This window comes from Sciurus vulgaris (genome assembly GCF_902686455.1).
Source record: "Sciurus vulgaris genome assembly, chromosome: 1".
In the NCBI taxonomy this organism is placed as follows: domain Eukaryota; kingdom Metazoa; phylum Chordata; class Mammalia; order Rodentia; family Sciuridae; genus Sciurus; species Sciurus vulgaris.
The window spans coordinates 67,746,130-67,762,539 of NC_136461.1; positions in this window are offsets into that span (position 1 = coordinate 67,746,130).

The window sequence follows — 16,410 nt, forward strand, 5'->3', positions numbered from 1 at the left end:
GCATCATGTATCTGTCCATTTATATATATGCATATATATGTGCATATACATATCTACATCACACATATATACATGGATATGTCTATTTAGTATATAAGTATTTTTTTTATTTATGAAACAGGAACATGATAAATAAGAAAAAAATAATGAATCCGTGTTTCCAACCTGGAAACTTGACTTGTTACATGTCACATAAGAAGGTAACTCCTTACAAGGAGCACTTATCCCAAAGCCCCAGTGGATGCCAGGTTTCCAACATGGCTCTGCCATTGCTCAAGACATGTAAGAAGAATTGGTTTCAAAATCATATGGGTCTAATATATTTAGTCATATAAATATTATTTGGTCACATACAAGTTATTCATTTTGTAGTTCACATGATTAGACAGCTTGTGAAAAAGAGTTAACATAATTGTCATTTGTAATTATGTGGGAGAGAATGAACTCAGGAAAACTTCAAACTCACTTTATAGTATCAACATTGCCAAAACAATGATGAAGAGGAAGTCTTTCACTGCCAGACACAGCCCCATCAATCAGCTTGCAGTCAGGAGAAAAATTGACTTTGTCATGATATGGTTCTTAAAGAAAAAGTAATAAATTTTATACAAATGGCAAGCCTGCAGTGTGGCTAATTTATTCATTATCCACCCTAGAAAAATAATTAAGTCATGCTTTCCTTCCTGGTGCTTCATTACAGTTTAGCACCCCCACCCCCACTTTTTTTTGGAGCCGTCAGTAAGAATGCTTATTAAAATAAATTAGCTGCAAAACTTTTAACTCTGTCTTGAAAAAAAAACTAATCCACTTTTCTAGTGGAAGCAACATTGATTAAATAAACCCAGTTTCATGCAGAGCAGATTAATTCCTTTAGCCACACTTTCCAACCTTAAATGATGTTGTATCTGTATTAGTTTCAGTGGTGTGTAATAAGTTGTAAATTTATAATTGGCATTAACCTCTTTTAATGTGTCTTTCTTTGTCTCTTATGGGTGACATTTTTTATTTTAAAAAAGAGGGGATAGGTGTAAATGCTAGAAAAGTGTATATTTAGAGTTTAAGTCATGTGTTTGATGCTTATTTATTATTTATTTAATGAACTCATTTTTTGCACTTGTATCAATTAACATTACCACAAAAGAACTTCAGTTATCTGTGAAATTCTCTGTTCTGGATCATACTTAAATTAAGTTTCTCAGAAAATGTCCAATTAGCAACATTTACAAATTTTACAAAAATGTTAGAGGCATCTTCTTTTTGGAACCTCATATTCTTTAGTCTCTCAGGTTGACTTCATCAGTATCTACCCCAAGTTTTATTTCTATTTTCTCATAATTGTAAAAGAACAATATGGTAGATTATTTGCATAGATATCATTGCTTGCAATTCCTCTAAGGGGTAACATATATTTCTCCTCACTGAAATTTGGTTTACACTGTGATTTTCTTGGACCAATTGAAAAAGGTAAAAATGGTACTATATAATTTCAGGAAATTTATATAGTAATTTCAAGGAAGCCTTCATTCTTGGGAATATGAACTCCATGCAAAGACTAAAGAATATTATTCACAGCCTCATACACATAGAAAGAGAATGCTCCAAATGGAATCTTCCAGCCAACCAGTCACTGCAGCCCACTCATCATGAGTGAAGTCATCTGCCATGCTCAATTGCGTTCCCAGTGAAGGAAGTTGTAGCTGTGATCCCCAAAACACCATGTGAAATGGAGTCCACCAACCTGCAGAGTTCTGAGGACTATCTCAGCTATTTATGCCACTAATCTGGGGATGATTTGTTATAAAACCATAGATAACTGAAAATTGTAATTTCTTGTTTAAAAATGTAAAAGACAAGAAAGAAATGCATATTTTTTTCAATTATTAATACTGTGGAGTTAAATTGCATTTCAGATTTCTACTTTCCAAAATTATTCCCAATTTCTATCTTTCTAACACCACTGTTTGTATTAATTTTGAATGGTTAACGTACTCTTTGTATATTAACCTTTGACTACTCCTGGATTTCACTAATAATCTTCCTAATTTAGTTTATAACAAGATCTCCGTTAACAATGGATGCTTTTCAGAAAATACAAATATTACGGGTTATCATTCCACTTTAATTAATTTTAGTTCATTGAAAAAAACTAAAGAGATCTTCAGAGGAAAAATGTATTTCACAGAAAGGATTACTGAGCAATGGAATATTACATGTATTTATTTGTTGTGACATGCAAATGATTCAAAGTTGAATATTTAGAAGATGCACAAAGCCGTCTTTATTCTGACTTCACATTGATGTGTCTAATTTGTAATTTTAACCATTGCAACTCTCCTTGAAACTTTTTTTTAATCTTTGGTGTATTTAGGATAAGGCTGCAGTCTACTGAATGGTACCCATGCCCTTCTTTAAACTTACTTTTGCAGCCTTATCTGTTTTCACTCTTATTTTTTTATATATAAATCTTGATCTAGGTAGCCTAGACAGATGAGGATTATCCCTTTGTTTTTACTTATTTTTTTTAAATTTTCTGCTTTATCTTCCTAATTTTAATCAATGCCTTAAGACTCAATTCAAACATTGCTTCCTCCTTCTGACACCAGTGCCCACCAATCTGGCCCTCCTCATGTATGTTGAAAACATTCCATGCACACCTCTACCATAGTACCTATCACAGGGTATTAAAATTACATGCTCATTTGCCAGTCTCACTTATTTGTGAAAGAAACAACAAATAGAACAATGAATGAAAATGTAGGTGTGTCCCCCAACAAGAGAGTTCATGAACTGGAAACCTAATCCCCAAGGCAGTAATGTTAGAGATGAGACAGTCAGAAGTGACTAGGCCATGAGACTCTGACATTATGCATGGATTAAGTCCATCATTATAGAAATGTGTTCCTCATAAAAGGATGGATTTTCCTCACTTCTCTCTCTTGCTTGACCTCTCTTTACTCATCAGCAATATGATTTCATGGCAAGAAGATCCTCACCAGATGCCAGCCCCTCAATCTTGGACTTGCTAGCTTCCAGAACCATAAGTTAACACATTTTTGTTTAGTATACATTGCCCAGTCTGTAACATTCATTTTAGCATTATAAAACAAAGTGAAAAAGGGGGATAATGTGGCCTATAAAACCAAGTGATGGTGGTAATTTTAGGTAATTTTCCCTAAAGAAGATGCTTTCTAACAGAAACAGCTTTCTCTAAATTGTGTTAGATTTTAAGTAACCTAATTGTAGTGTTAATGCCACAAACTTGGCAAATTTTGATTTCTTGTCAATTTATGAATGGTTAATTTTGAAAACTAAGTATTGCTGATATAGTCATTTAAAAAGATGACAGTGCTTTCCTATTTTTCAAAATCACGTGTGGAGATCCACGTGATGATCTTGACTTCCCAGTTTATGGTTATATTGAATTAATGAGAGTTATTCACTAGGAAATATAAACTATTGGAAAACTGATTATTAATTATCCAATTATTGAATGTTTCCTACTGATACTTCATTACCCTAAATTAGCATATATCTGTGGACAGGATTTGGTTCTATATTTGAGGCTTCTCCAGGGAGAGTGGAAGATAACGATAAAAACAAATGAAGACTACTTATTCAAGCAGTTCTAACATGATGTCTGGTGGATCACATCAAACATTTTCCATTGTGTTCATTGTGCCTTCATAATTGTCAAGCAATTGCTTGAAAAAATGGAAGGTCTTCTGTAGTTTTGCTACCTTCATGGCACTGAGCAAGGTCTCAACTCCTTGCTCTTTCATTCATAGTCTGAACTTTTCTCTCTGAATTGTACAATAAAGGGTCTCCCATGGGAAACACCAACCACCAATTCCTCTCTGTACTTGACTTGTCATTGTCATAGCTGATTAAATTTCTCTACTCTCTATCATGCCTATATGCATAGGACAAACTGAGGAGCAGTCCAGAGAAGTTTTGTCTTGGCTTACTCCTGAGGGTTGGAGCTGTGTTACAGGGAATTTAGAAACAAAGTAGAATAAAGCTGATTCCTATTCTTATTTTAATACTCCTACTGGGAGCCGGTGGACCAACAATGGTGAGCCCCATCTCTTTGAGAACTCATGGTTTTTCCCATTGAATTATCCAAACTTCTATAAATTGAAATTGAATTTGAAATTGGGAAATTTAAATTGGACAATACACCAGAGACTCTATTCAATTTATGGTTCCTAGAAGTCTTTGGTACATATTTACAATATTAAGCTTTATGAATGGGGAAACTCATGCTTAGTACTTCATTTTATAAAAATAAACAATATTTGATTTAAAATATTTTTTTCATGATAGATATAAATTAAAAGAAAGTTCAAGGGAATTATCAATACAAAATTGGGACAGGAAAAATATCACAAGGGAATGCTAAAAAGATAAAGGTTCTCTTGGTTTATATCTTAATGGTAAGATAAAAGCATATTATTATTTTTATTATTTAAAAAATATATATATATAAGTTGGCATACCATTCTGCATGTTTTTTGCAATAAAATTATAATTTCCATTGAATATGAATAAAATGCATATTTTTGGACATTATGTCTAGGCTTTATATTATTAATAAGCTAAAATATGCTTTCAAAAATGAACAAAACTTTAATGAAAGAATCAATTGCTAATAATGTGGCCTCATGATTTTTATGATAAAAATATAGTAATAAAATTTCTCCCTCCTGGTTTTCTCCTTGTGAAGGTGATTATAAGCTCTGACTTAAGAATGCATAGTGTGTTAAAAGTTCCAGAAGTAGTAATTCTCTAAACTATACAAATATCAACTTGTAAAATACCTTAAATAGGAGTTCTAACTCAAAACCTATTTGCTTTTGGAACTAGTCCTATAAAAGGAACTAAGATTATTTTTCCTTTCTATTTTCTTGTACCCTTAATCTGAATTGATAACTAAAAATAAATTTTAATGTTAGGATGTATTTAGATTTATGGAAAATCAACACATGTATTACAAATAATTTCTATATACCTACACCCTGTATTCTTAGTTATAAATGTCTTACTTTAGTCTGGTCCATTTGTCATTTATGGATTAAACACTGCTATATTATTATAAAGAGATACTTTATAAAGAATTAGATGTCCTTAGTACTCTCTCCAAATTCAAGTGTTGCAATGTGATGGATTTAAGAGGTAAGAGACTTGAAAGGTAATTAGGATAAATAGAAACAAATCCCAAAGAAAAGGAGCATCACAGGATGTTCAGCTTTCTTACTTTTCTGCTTTTTGCCATGGTAGGTCACAGCATCACCTACACCCTCAACCCTCAACAGCAAGAGATGTAATCTAGGAGAAATAAATTTTTATTTTTTTATAAATGACCCAATCTCAAGTATTTTTTCATTGCAGCACAAAATGGGATAAGAGTGTTTACCTAATGTCCTTTTTCTGTTCTAGGATTCCATATTATTAAGTTGTCATGCTTTCTTAGGCTTCACTTGGTTGTAACTGTTTCTCAGATCCTCTTTTTTTTTTTTTTTTTTAAAAGACCTTGAGTTTACTTAGTTTGTAACATGACCCGCTATTAGAATTATTTGATGGTTTTCTTGAGTGGAGACTGGGTTCGGATTTTGGGAAGAAGCTCATAAAGTACCAGTCTTATCAATTCATATTAAGGGTATATATGATTAACACAATTTATTACTTGTTGTCAAACTGAATCACTGAGTTGAGGTCATAACAGGCAGGTTTCACCACTGTAGTATTTTTCAGTTTTTCCTCCTTTCTATGTACTACACTGAAAGGAAATCACTATTTAAGCATGCACATAAGGAATGGAGAGTTATTCTCTACCCCTTCAAGGACTCAGTATCTACAGATATGATTTGGAGTTTCTCTGCAGAGTAAATTTTGATTTCTTTTTAATGTTTTTAATTTTTTTAATATTGCCTCATGTTATTCATATTATGCTTTGGATTATAAATCAAGCCTACTTTATTCTGTTACTCAAATCATTCTAGCTTTATTGCTGGTTCTCCTGTCTCTGAAATACCACTCATATATATATATATATACACATGTATATATAGGAGTGTAAATATACATATATACATATATATACATACATATATTTATTTATTTATATTATTTTGGTACTGGACATTTAATCCAGGGATACATTACCACTGAGCTACATCCCCAGTCCTTTATGTTTTTATTTTCATTTTATTTTATTTTGAGACAGGCTCTAAGTTGTTTAGGACCTTGCTAAGTTTCTGAGGCTGGTCTTGAAATTGCGATTCTTCTGTCCCATCCTTCCAAGCCATTGGGATTACAGGCATATACTACTCCACCTAGCCATGGTTATATTTGTTGTTGAGCATTTATGAGCTTCCTTCCTTCAGGAATTGGAAGATGAGCCAGTCTCGTATACTTCCTATTTCAATCTTAGAGTCAGACATTTCTGTAGGAATCTTAGTTCCTTTTCTTAAGAAAGATATTAGAAACTATTATGAGGTACTAGACATGTTTATGGTGCTAGGGTATGGTAGGGACTTTCAAATGACAGAGCAAAGAAAGACGTGAGTATACTAACTTGTATATATACGTATATTTACAAATATGAAAGTATACTTCCATCTGTGTGTATATCAAGTTAAATATGAGCTCACATTTTTTCCCAACACTTAAACTATTAACATATGGTGTGTTCTAGACTTCCCCTCCTTGCTTATCTATAATTTCCTGTTCCGATAATGATAAAATCCAGTTCTCATCACCCACCATCTATTCATTCAATTCCAGAATCTGAGTATAATGATTTCAAAATTGTTAGTCCATATGGAAACAAACACTTTATCAACTAGAGTAAGATTCATACATATAGTTGTTCTGGCTGGTGATCTTAAAGACTTCACTGAATTTAACTGGTAAATAGATTTTGATCAGGCAACTAAAGCCTAATTTTAAAGAAAGCAGTATCTAATGTAATATCTAACTAGACATTAAATCTGTTCTAAATGATACACAGACAAGAAAAATTTTGTGAATGTACAAAAGGTATATATAATGCAAAACTTTGAAAAGGCCATCAGGAGGTTCTGGGGGAGATTTTCTCTAGACCAGGAAGCAAAGCTGTGGGGTTGGAGAAGTAATGCTGCTTAGGGATATGAAATAGAATCAAGTTGCAAAGAAGATAACATTTCCATGGTAAAAAATGAAAAATCTGATAACATTACCTCAGTTTATTCATAGTTTCCTAAGGGTTACTTAAAATAAAATTATTATGAGTTGCTAACTAAGTTACTTTAAGTTTATTGAAGAAACATGCCTTTTTCACTGATCTGAAATTACTTTTATCAAAAAGTAATATTATTTCAGTGTATGTGTCTATAGCAATATGTCATTCTATTTATCATTGTTCTATTTAATTTGGCAAAGAAGTCAATATGTCACCAAAATAAGTTTACAGCCCCAATACAAGAAGGAATTATTGTGAACTTCCTACAAATTTCCACATTAACTGTTCACCTCAGCCATAATCACTACCATATCTATTTTATTTTAAGGTAAATAATGCAGCAGAAGCAAACTGGTAAACTGAATAAGAAAAGAAATTGAAAGGATTAGAAGTATGTATCGAGTTTCTTTTATTGCTACCAGAACAGCATGGAATTACGTGAAGAAGGGAAACTGATAATAAAATGTGGCAACACAATTTTATTTTGACATCAAAAAAATTCAAAGAGAGAATAAGGAAAAGCCTCTAAGCATCAAATTTTAAAACGTGAAATATCTCATTTAGATAATATTCAGATAATCTAATCACCCAATTAACTAATTGAAAGTAAAGCTATACTAAGAGTTAGTGATAGCTTAAAGACAAGAAAATTTTCTTGGCAGCTTCTGTACACTATCAAATATTCTTCCCTTTGAAATTCTAAATTTTTACATTAATATTTTGACTGTAAACAAAATAAATTATCTGGGATTATGATCCTTGCATACACACATGCACAAACACTCTCAGATTCCTAATGAAACATGTAATGAAGTGCTCAATCAGGTCTAAATTATAAACAGACAGGAAAATATTTTATAATGAAAAAGCTTTGGGAAGAAAATTCAGGAGTTCTGTTTCGTCACTGTGACCAAAATACCTAAAAAGAACAACTTAGAGGGGCAAATTAATTTAGAACTCACAGTATCAGATATCTCAGTCCATAGATGATCAACTACTTTGCTCTGGGCCCAAGGAGAGGAAGGACATCATGGGAGAAGGGCTCAGCAGAGGAAAACTGCTCAGTTCATGGTATGTCAGGAAGTAGAAAGAGAGGCACTAAGGACCCACAAAGAAGAGACATCCTTCCAGGGTACACCCCCAGTAACTCAGTTCCTTCTGCCATGTCCCACCTGCCTACAGTTACCTCCCAGTCTGTTTATTCAAAGTAGGATGGACTGATTAGGAAACAGCTCTCAAATCCAGTCATTTCAAATTTAAATATTCCTGCATTAACACAGGAGATTTGGCAGAACATCTCATATACAAACCATAATAGATGGCAATAAACTGAGATGTTATCTGGTATAAAATAACTTGCAACTGTATTTACCTGAAAAATCTCAAAAGCTATACATATCAAAACATGTTTAGTTGTAATTTTAAAATCATTTGTATTGAATATTCAAAGTATTCCAGAATACTGGAATACTTTCTACTGAAATTCCTAAACTGGAGGCTATTCTGTGCATATTTTCATTTTAAGAACAAGGTATATAGTAAAAATTCAGCACAGTAGTAGGATATGAATATGTTCTGAGACGTGTCATTAGGTGATTTCGTCTTAATATAAGAATTGTAGAGAGTATTTTTAAAAACTAAGATGGTTATGACAGTATGAGTCAAGAAAAATCTCATGGGACCTCCTTCACATATGTGACTCCTCATTGACTAAAATATCTTCATACAGCACATGACTCTATTTCTTATTTGACTGAAATATCTATTTAATTTTACAAAGAGGTATTTTGAACTTGAAATTTTCTTAAATCTACTATTCTTTTACTTTGTTAAAAATCAAGTGTAGACCTGGTTTGAAAACTTTAATTTATATTATAAATTCATCAGTATGACAGTATTTTAGATGCACATACAAAGTTTCTTGAGAAATAAAATGAATTAATAATTCAGAAATGCTCATAAAAACTTTGTACTACAATATGTGCAATAACTGACACTAAGCATTGTTAGAAATCAATCATATTCTTACACTTGTTTTGATAATTTTAACAAAAAAAAAGAGAATTCTAAAAAGATAAAGAAAAGATCAGATCTAAGAAAATTAAACATGGGTACTTTGATGAAAACAGAAGGTGTTACTTTGTAGATTGTTAAATCTTTGGGCTCTGAATTTAAGTACAGAAACTATCTTGTCAAAAAGAGACATTGTACTGCACGAAGATATTAACTGATGATTACAGATATCTAATATGGTTTGACCATCCATAATCTGAAAATCCAAAAATCTGAAATGTTCTAAATCTTTAATTTTTAAACATGATCATGGTACTGCAAGTACAAAATTCTATATCTGATTTTTTTTTGTATAAATAATTAATGTGAATTTGTTTTGGGATTTACATTTTTAATGTGTTCTTTTTTGATATACATGACAGTATATTTTGACATATTATAAATACATGGATTATAACTTATTCTAAATAGGAATGCATTCTTGTGGTTGTACATGATGTGAAGTTACCCTGGTCAGGTATTCATATATAAGGATAGGAAAGTTATATCTGATTCATTCTACTGTTTTCCTATTCCCAACTCCACTCTCTTCTCTTTATTTCCCTTTATCTGATCCAATGAATTTCTATACTTCCCCTCCATAACTTCCCTTGTTGTGGGTTAGCATCCACATATCAGAGAAAAAAATTCAACTTTTGGTTTTGTGAGACTGGCTTATTTCAGTTAGCATGATATTCTCCAGTTCCATTCATTTACCTGTAAAAGCCATAATTTCATTCTTACTTATGGATGAATAATATTTCATAGTATATATATTTTTTTTTCCCATTTTCTTTATTCATCTGTTGAAGGGCACCTATGTTGGTTCTATAGTTTACCTATTGTGAATCAAACTGCTATAAACACTGATATAGTTGCATCACTGCAGTATGCTGATTTAAAGTCCTTTGTATAAATCAAGGAGTGGGATAACTGGATCAATTGGTGGTTCCATTCCAAGTTTTCTAAGGAATCTCCATACTGCTTTCCAGAGTGATTGCACCAATTTACAGTCCCACCAGCAATCTATAAGTGAATCTTGATATTTTTGATAATTGCCATTCTGACTGGAGTGAGATGAAAACTTAGTGTAGTTTTAAATTGCATTTCTTTAATTGCTAAAGATGGTAAACATTTTTTCATATATTTTTGACCATTCACATTTTTTCTTTTGTAAAGTGTCTGTTTATGTCCTTGACCATTTATTGATCTACATTTGATCTTATGATGGGTCACTATAAAAATGCAGGTGCACTAAAAATGTATGAAATTACCTTTAGACTACATGTTAAAATTCAAATTAATTTCATAGTTAGACTTGGTCCCATCCCTGGGATATCTCATTGTGTTTGTGTGAATCTTTCAAAATGAAAAACAAAAAAATCCCAAATCAGGACAACTTCCAGTCCTAAGAATTTTGCATAAAGGACACATGATGTGGGTCCTCAGAAGAACCAAGTTTTGATGGCAAAACTGACTTTTACTCTTCCAGTAAGGATATCATATCTTCTCTTACTCTGCATCTTTTTCTGCAAAATTACAGAAATAAACATTTCTTTCCTGGGTTCTTAAAGGAGTAAAAACTGAAAACTAAACAGCACAACAAAGATGGACTTGTTAGCAGACAGACTGATGTTCTTGTGTGGAATTTGATCACTTTTTTCTTTTAGATATGATTTTTGCCTCTCTGTTCACCTTACTTTTTGTGCTTTAGTATATTTCAGTGGATATTAATAAAAACATCTTGTAAGTAAATTTTAAGGAATATAACATTATCAAGTTCAAGTTCTCACCCTTTGCAATTGAAAACAAAGAGGCACATAAAGGTTTAGATGCAGTTTCACAACAGAAATTTGGTCTTCAAAATTTCTAATATAGCTTTCTTAATTTATTCATTTCTTTAAAAGATAAATGAATGTCTTCACTATACAACGTGCAGTGATTTAGGGATAAAGCAGCAAGCATTGTAGAGAGGTTCCATTCTGTAGTTAAACACGCAAGTCACCATAGATAAGGCCAAGTACCATGTTTCAAACATTTAGAAATCATAAATCATTGTTCAGTGAAATATGTTTGACAAGTATATTTTTATAATAGGAAATAGACCAGGTTTGGATCTGGAATTATAGGGCAACTCCTCAAAGTTCCACACCAGAATGTAGTATAGAGCAAGTTGAGTCAGGCCACAGCTCTTAGCTTCCTACACACCATTTTCCACCCCTCACCTACATGCAACTTCCCTCTGTGCCATATTACAACATTTCTAGTTTGCACAATGTGTGAATGTAGCAAACCACATTTCTGAGCTCCATCTGCACCTAGGGATCCTCAGGAGAACACAACTTATAGCCATGTGAGCAGAAATTCCGCATGCTAGGTACTAGTTAAAGTTGAGAGGTACAGAGGATAAGAAAATGGTGAATTGTAGGCATTCTGCTTTATCCTAAAGGACTATGCAAACTGTGGCAGAGAAATGAATACAGGAAGATAGAGGTTGAAAATCCTCTAAATCACGGATCTAGTCCAGCAACCACTTCATCAATTTAAAGGAGGTACTGGGCAAAGATGACAGCTGCCAAATACATCTCACCTACAAGTAAAAACACATACTAGAAGAGCCCAGAGTTCCTGCCACATTAGCACTCTGATTATACTTTGAGAAAGGAATCTTTGAGAACTATGTCAGAGTTTTAGTGTAAGGCAGCAAAACCACACAGCTGGCAGGAATCCAAAAGCTGGTATGTGGGGTGGGGGTCGTAGTTCAGTGATAGAGCACTTTTCCAGGATGTGCAAGGCTAAGGATTCTTCTACCCTCAGTGCCACAAAAACAAACAACCTCAAACAAGCCAAAAAAAAAAAAAAACAAAAAAAAAAAAACAACAAAACAAACCCAAAAGAACAAAAAAAAAAAAAATCTAGATGAGTGTGGTGGTGTGCTTGTAGTCCACCTGCTGGAGTGGTTTAGTCAGAAGGGTTGCTGAGCCCAGGACTTCATGGTCAAGCTGTGCAACAGAGCTAGCACCTGTCTCCTAAAAACCAAACCAAACTCAAACCAAACAAAAACACAAGTATATCATCACTGAAACATCCAGTTTCTGCTGAAATGTGCAGGATCAATTTCAAAATTGTCTATCAGTGTAAAAATTACATTTACTTCTTTTATGTCTACTTGGTCAAACTATGATATCCAGTTTGTTTGGTGAAATATTGGTCTAGGTATTGCTATGAAGATGTTTCCTACTCTTAATAATATAAATGAGTCACATCCAATCTGCTGAAGCCTTAAAAATAAAATTTTGATTCCCTAGAGGAGAAGGAATTCTGCTACAGAACTACAACAATCAAGTCAGGTATGATGGCACTTGCCTGTAATTCCAGCAACTTGAGAGGCTGAGGCAGGGAGATTGCAAGTTTCAGACCCACCTCAGCAATTTAGTGAGACTCGTTTTTAAATAAAAATAAAAATACAATAGATAAATAAACAACTAGAAAGAAGTTGGATGTAGTTCAGTGGTAAAGCACCCCTGGATTCAAACCTGTTTGCCACCCCTCAAAAAGAAGACATCGATTTTTGGTCTGTTCTTTTGGTCTAATGGCCTCTCTTACAAATATTCAATGTGAGTATAATATCAACACTTTCCTGAGTGTCTACCTGGCCAGCCTGTTCTGAAAATTTCACTTTCTAGATATATGTTGTTCGCTTTTCTTGGTACTTAGAATAGAAGCAAGATCCCGGCCAGACTGAGTGTGCAGCCAATCTTCTTAAAAAAATGCATGCTGAGCATTTAAAGGCAAATGCTATTATTTCTATTATAGCCATAAGGAGTTAGCAACAATTAATCAGAAAGCAAGATATATGACAATACTGTCCTCCAGATGTACAGATCTGGTCATATAGAACCAAGAAGGGGAAAAGCCTATTGTCATGGTAAAGAAAAACATCATGGTGGAAAGCCATGGCAGAGGAAATCTGCACAATTCATAAAGGACAGGAAGGAGAGGAAGAGATGGTGGTGGGGGGGAGAGAGCAAGAGAGAGAAAGAAGAGAGAAAGAGAGGCTCTCTCTCTAGAGACCAAATATAAACCACAAAGGCACATCCCCTGTGATCTACTTTCTCCAGTCACAACCTACCTGCTTACAGACACCATCCAGCATAGTAGTTCTTTCAAATAATTAATCCATCAAATGGATTAATCCACTGATTAGGGTGTAGCTCTCATCATCTAATCATTTCATCTCTGAACAATTCCTCCATTATCTCAAACATGAACTTTTGGGGGACACTTCATAACCAAACCATAACAAAGCCCTTTGGAACTCCCACATTAATATAGAATAGAGAGAAAAGATAGAGCTTTGGAACTCACATATTTAAACTTAGAATCAAAAGAAAATAAATGACAGATGAAATTTTATCTTGAGTTTTAAGACGTAGGCTTACTGAATTTTTTTTTGAGTTTAGAAATCTCAGATAGCTTTTACCACAACCCTTCAAAAATATGAAGTTATTTCTATCACATGTTTAGCATTGAAAGTTGTAGAACTAACATAAAGGATAATTCCCATTGTTTGTAAAGAAAAAAAAAAGTATAGAGTATTCTATGACTGCGAGCAAAGGACATTTACAAAGTTTCTTAAAACTGATACAAAATTTTAAATAAAAACTAGCTATTGAAAATAGTGAATTCCTTATGTTTTTACATCTCAAGTGATACAGAAATGTATATATAAATATGTATACAAATAGGCACATATAAATGTCCTCAACAAAAAAGTAGTATAAATAACATAAAGGTTATATACTTAAAGGTACACATTTACATTTTGCTAGTAAATATAAGTAAACACAGAATGGGAGGAAAGGGAAGAAATCAAGTTTTTTGTTTATCAAGATTAAGACAGATACCATGATTAAATTTCACATGGACCCACTGTCTCTCAGGATCAAGGACAAATGTAATATACCATGTTTTAAGTTTTGAATGAATTTAATTGAAAAAAATCCTTCCAAATACTCATATCCAACCAAGATTAATTATACAGATAGATAGCTAGAGATTATTTTAACATAAAAACAGTTCATGTTTACTTAAGAAATACTTAAGAGCTTAAAGTTGATAACAACAAAATAAGACTGTAAAAATAATTTTAACAAGCAGAAAAGTCTCTATTAGTAATGGTAGCAAGCTGACTAGAGGATGTTTATCACTGTTCTCCACATCCTGAGTTTCACTCTTGTGTTATTCTTAACCTTCAGCATGGAAGGATCTGTCAATTGCTTTTAACCAAAAAAGTACATTGCAGTGGTAATGAGATGTCATTTTAATTATCAGATTACCTAAGTTCTGTCTTCCTGTAGTTGAGCTCTACTGTCTTGCTGTAGTACATGATTTAATAAAGCAAGTGACTATGTCGGAGAGGCCCAGACTGTAAGAAACTGAGGTTTGCCCATGGCAAGTGCTGGCAAGGAATTAAGGCCCTTGTCCCTCATTCCAATGCCTTGCAAGAATTTAGATCTTTCCAACCATATAGGAGTTTGAATGTGGGTCCTTTTCCCAAAGAACTTTTGGATGCAACCTTTGCCCTTGCATACTCCTTGATTGAAACTTTGTGAGACAACTAAGAGTAGAGGATTCTCCCAAGCTGAGCAAGGATGTCAGTCATACTTGCAGAAATACATGTGGCCTTAAGCTTCTAGGTTTATGAGAATTTGTTCCTTACAGTAGAAAACTAATACAGATTGTCATACCTAAAAAGGAGTTGCTGCAAATGTCTATAAAGGCATAGTGGCTTTAGAACTGGGCAGTAAGCAGAAACAGAAGATTTTCAAACAGCATGAAAGAGCTTAAATTGTCTTGAAGAGTCTCATCTAAACTTGGAGGACTCTGCTGGTGGGGAACAAAACACAGTGACACTCATTTCATGCAATGCATTGGAATTTGTTTAGATTATGCTTGGAAATGATGTTTTACTTGTACATCTTGGTTTCCTGAGTTATGCAGATCTTCCAAAATTTTTCTCATTTTATTATATAAAAACAAAAAATTTCATTTGTTAGTATCACTATTGATCTTGTCAGAAAAAAAATAACTCTGAAAATCAGGAATCTCTCAGGCTCAAAGAAGTGGAGGTAGTTTCCTCAAATTAAAAAAAAATAACTTGAAGTTTCATATTGGATTAATTGTTATCAATTATTTTCTTTAAGGTGATGGGACACTTCATTATTGCTTAGTAAGTGCAAAGTCTGTTGAACCATCATTTTTGTGCCAGTTATTGTTGCAAGAAAATATGGGGTTCCATGAAAAACAACAACAACAAAAAACCCGCTACATCAGCTTACTAATCACAACTGATCACAGGAACGCTTTTTGTAATGAATACCATCATGCTTTGTAATGTACCAAAGTGGTTTTTGGGTATATAACAACTCATCACATATTATAAAAATGATATTTGTCCACGGTTCAAGATTTTATAAAATAATTTTTTAAAGTACATAATCAAAATATTGCTAATTGAACCTGATATTTATTTCAAAATTATCACAGTGAAGAATACAAATTCTATCGGTATGAATTGTTGCTGACTTAATTTGTGTCATGGTACCTGAAGTTTTATCCAAAATTGGTTTTGTGCCATCATGCAACTGTCAATACAATGAAGTAAGCAAATAATGCATTTTGATCTTACAGTTGCCCTCTGTCTTAGGTATACCCAGATATCTGAAGACCCCACTTCGAGAGCTGTTGTTTTATGCTGTAGACTTCTATATTTTTATACTACAGACTTCCATAATTTTATTCTAAAAACTTCAGGTCCACAGACTTTTTCTATTTCTAATTAGTTTGTCCTCAACTCATCTGGCAATAGTAAGGTTCAAGGAAGATTAGCTGAGGCAACATACTTATAGTTTAAAACCCCAACCCAGTAACTGATATTAAGAGAACACCAGGGATGACTTGTGTTATATGCCTTCCTGGGACTTACCAATGTGGTTTAGATGAATGAAACCAACATATAAAAATAAAAGAAAATTTTGAGTTATTCTGCCCTAATTATTTATGCTGTTGGTGGATTTGCCAAAAGACAAAACTACATGCTTGATACTCAAGAAACCCTTAGTTTATTTTTCCTTGTT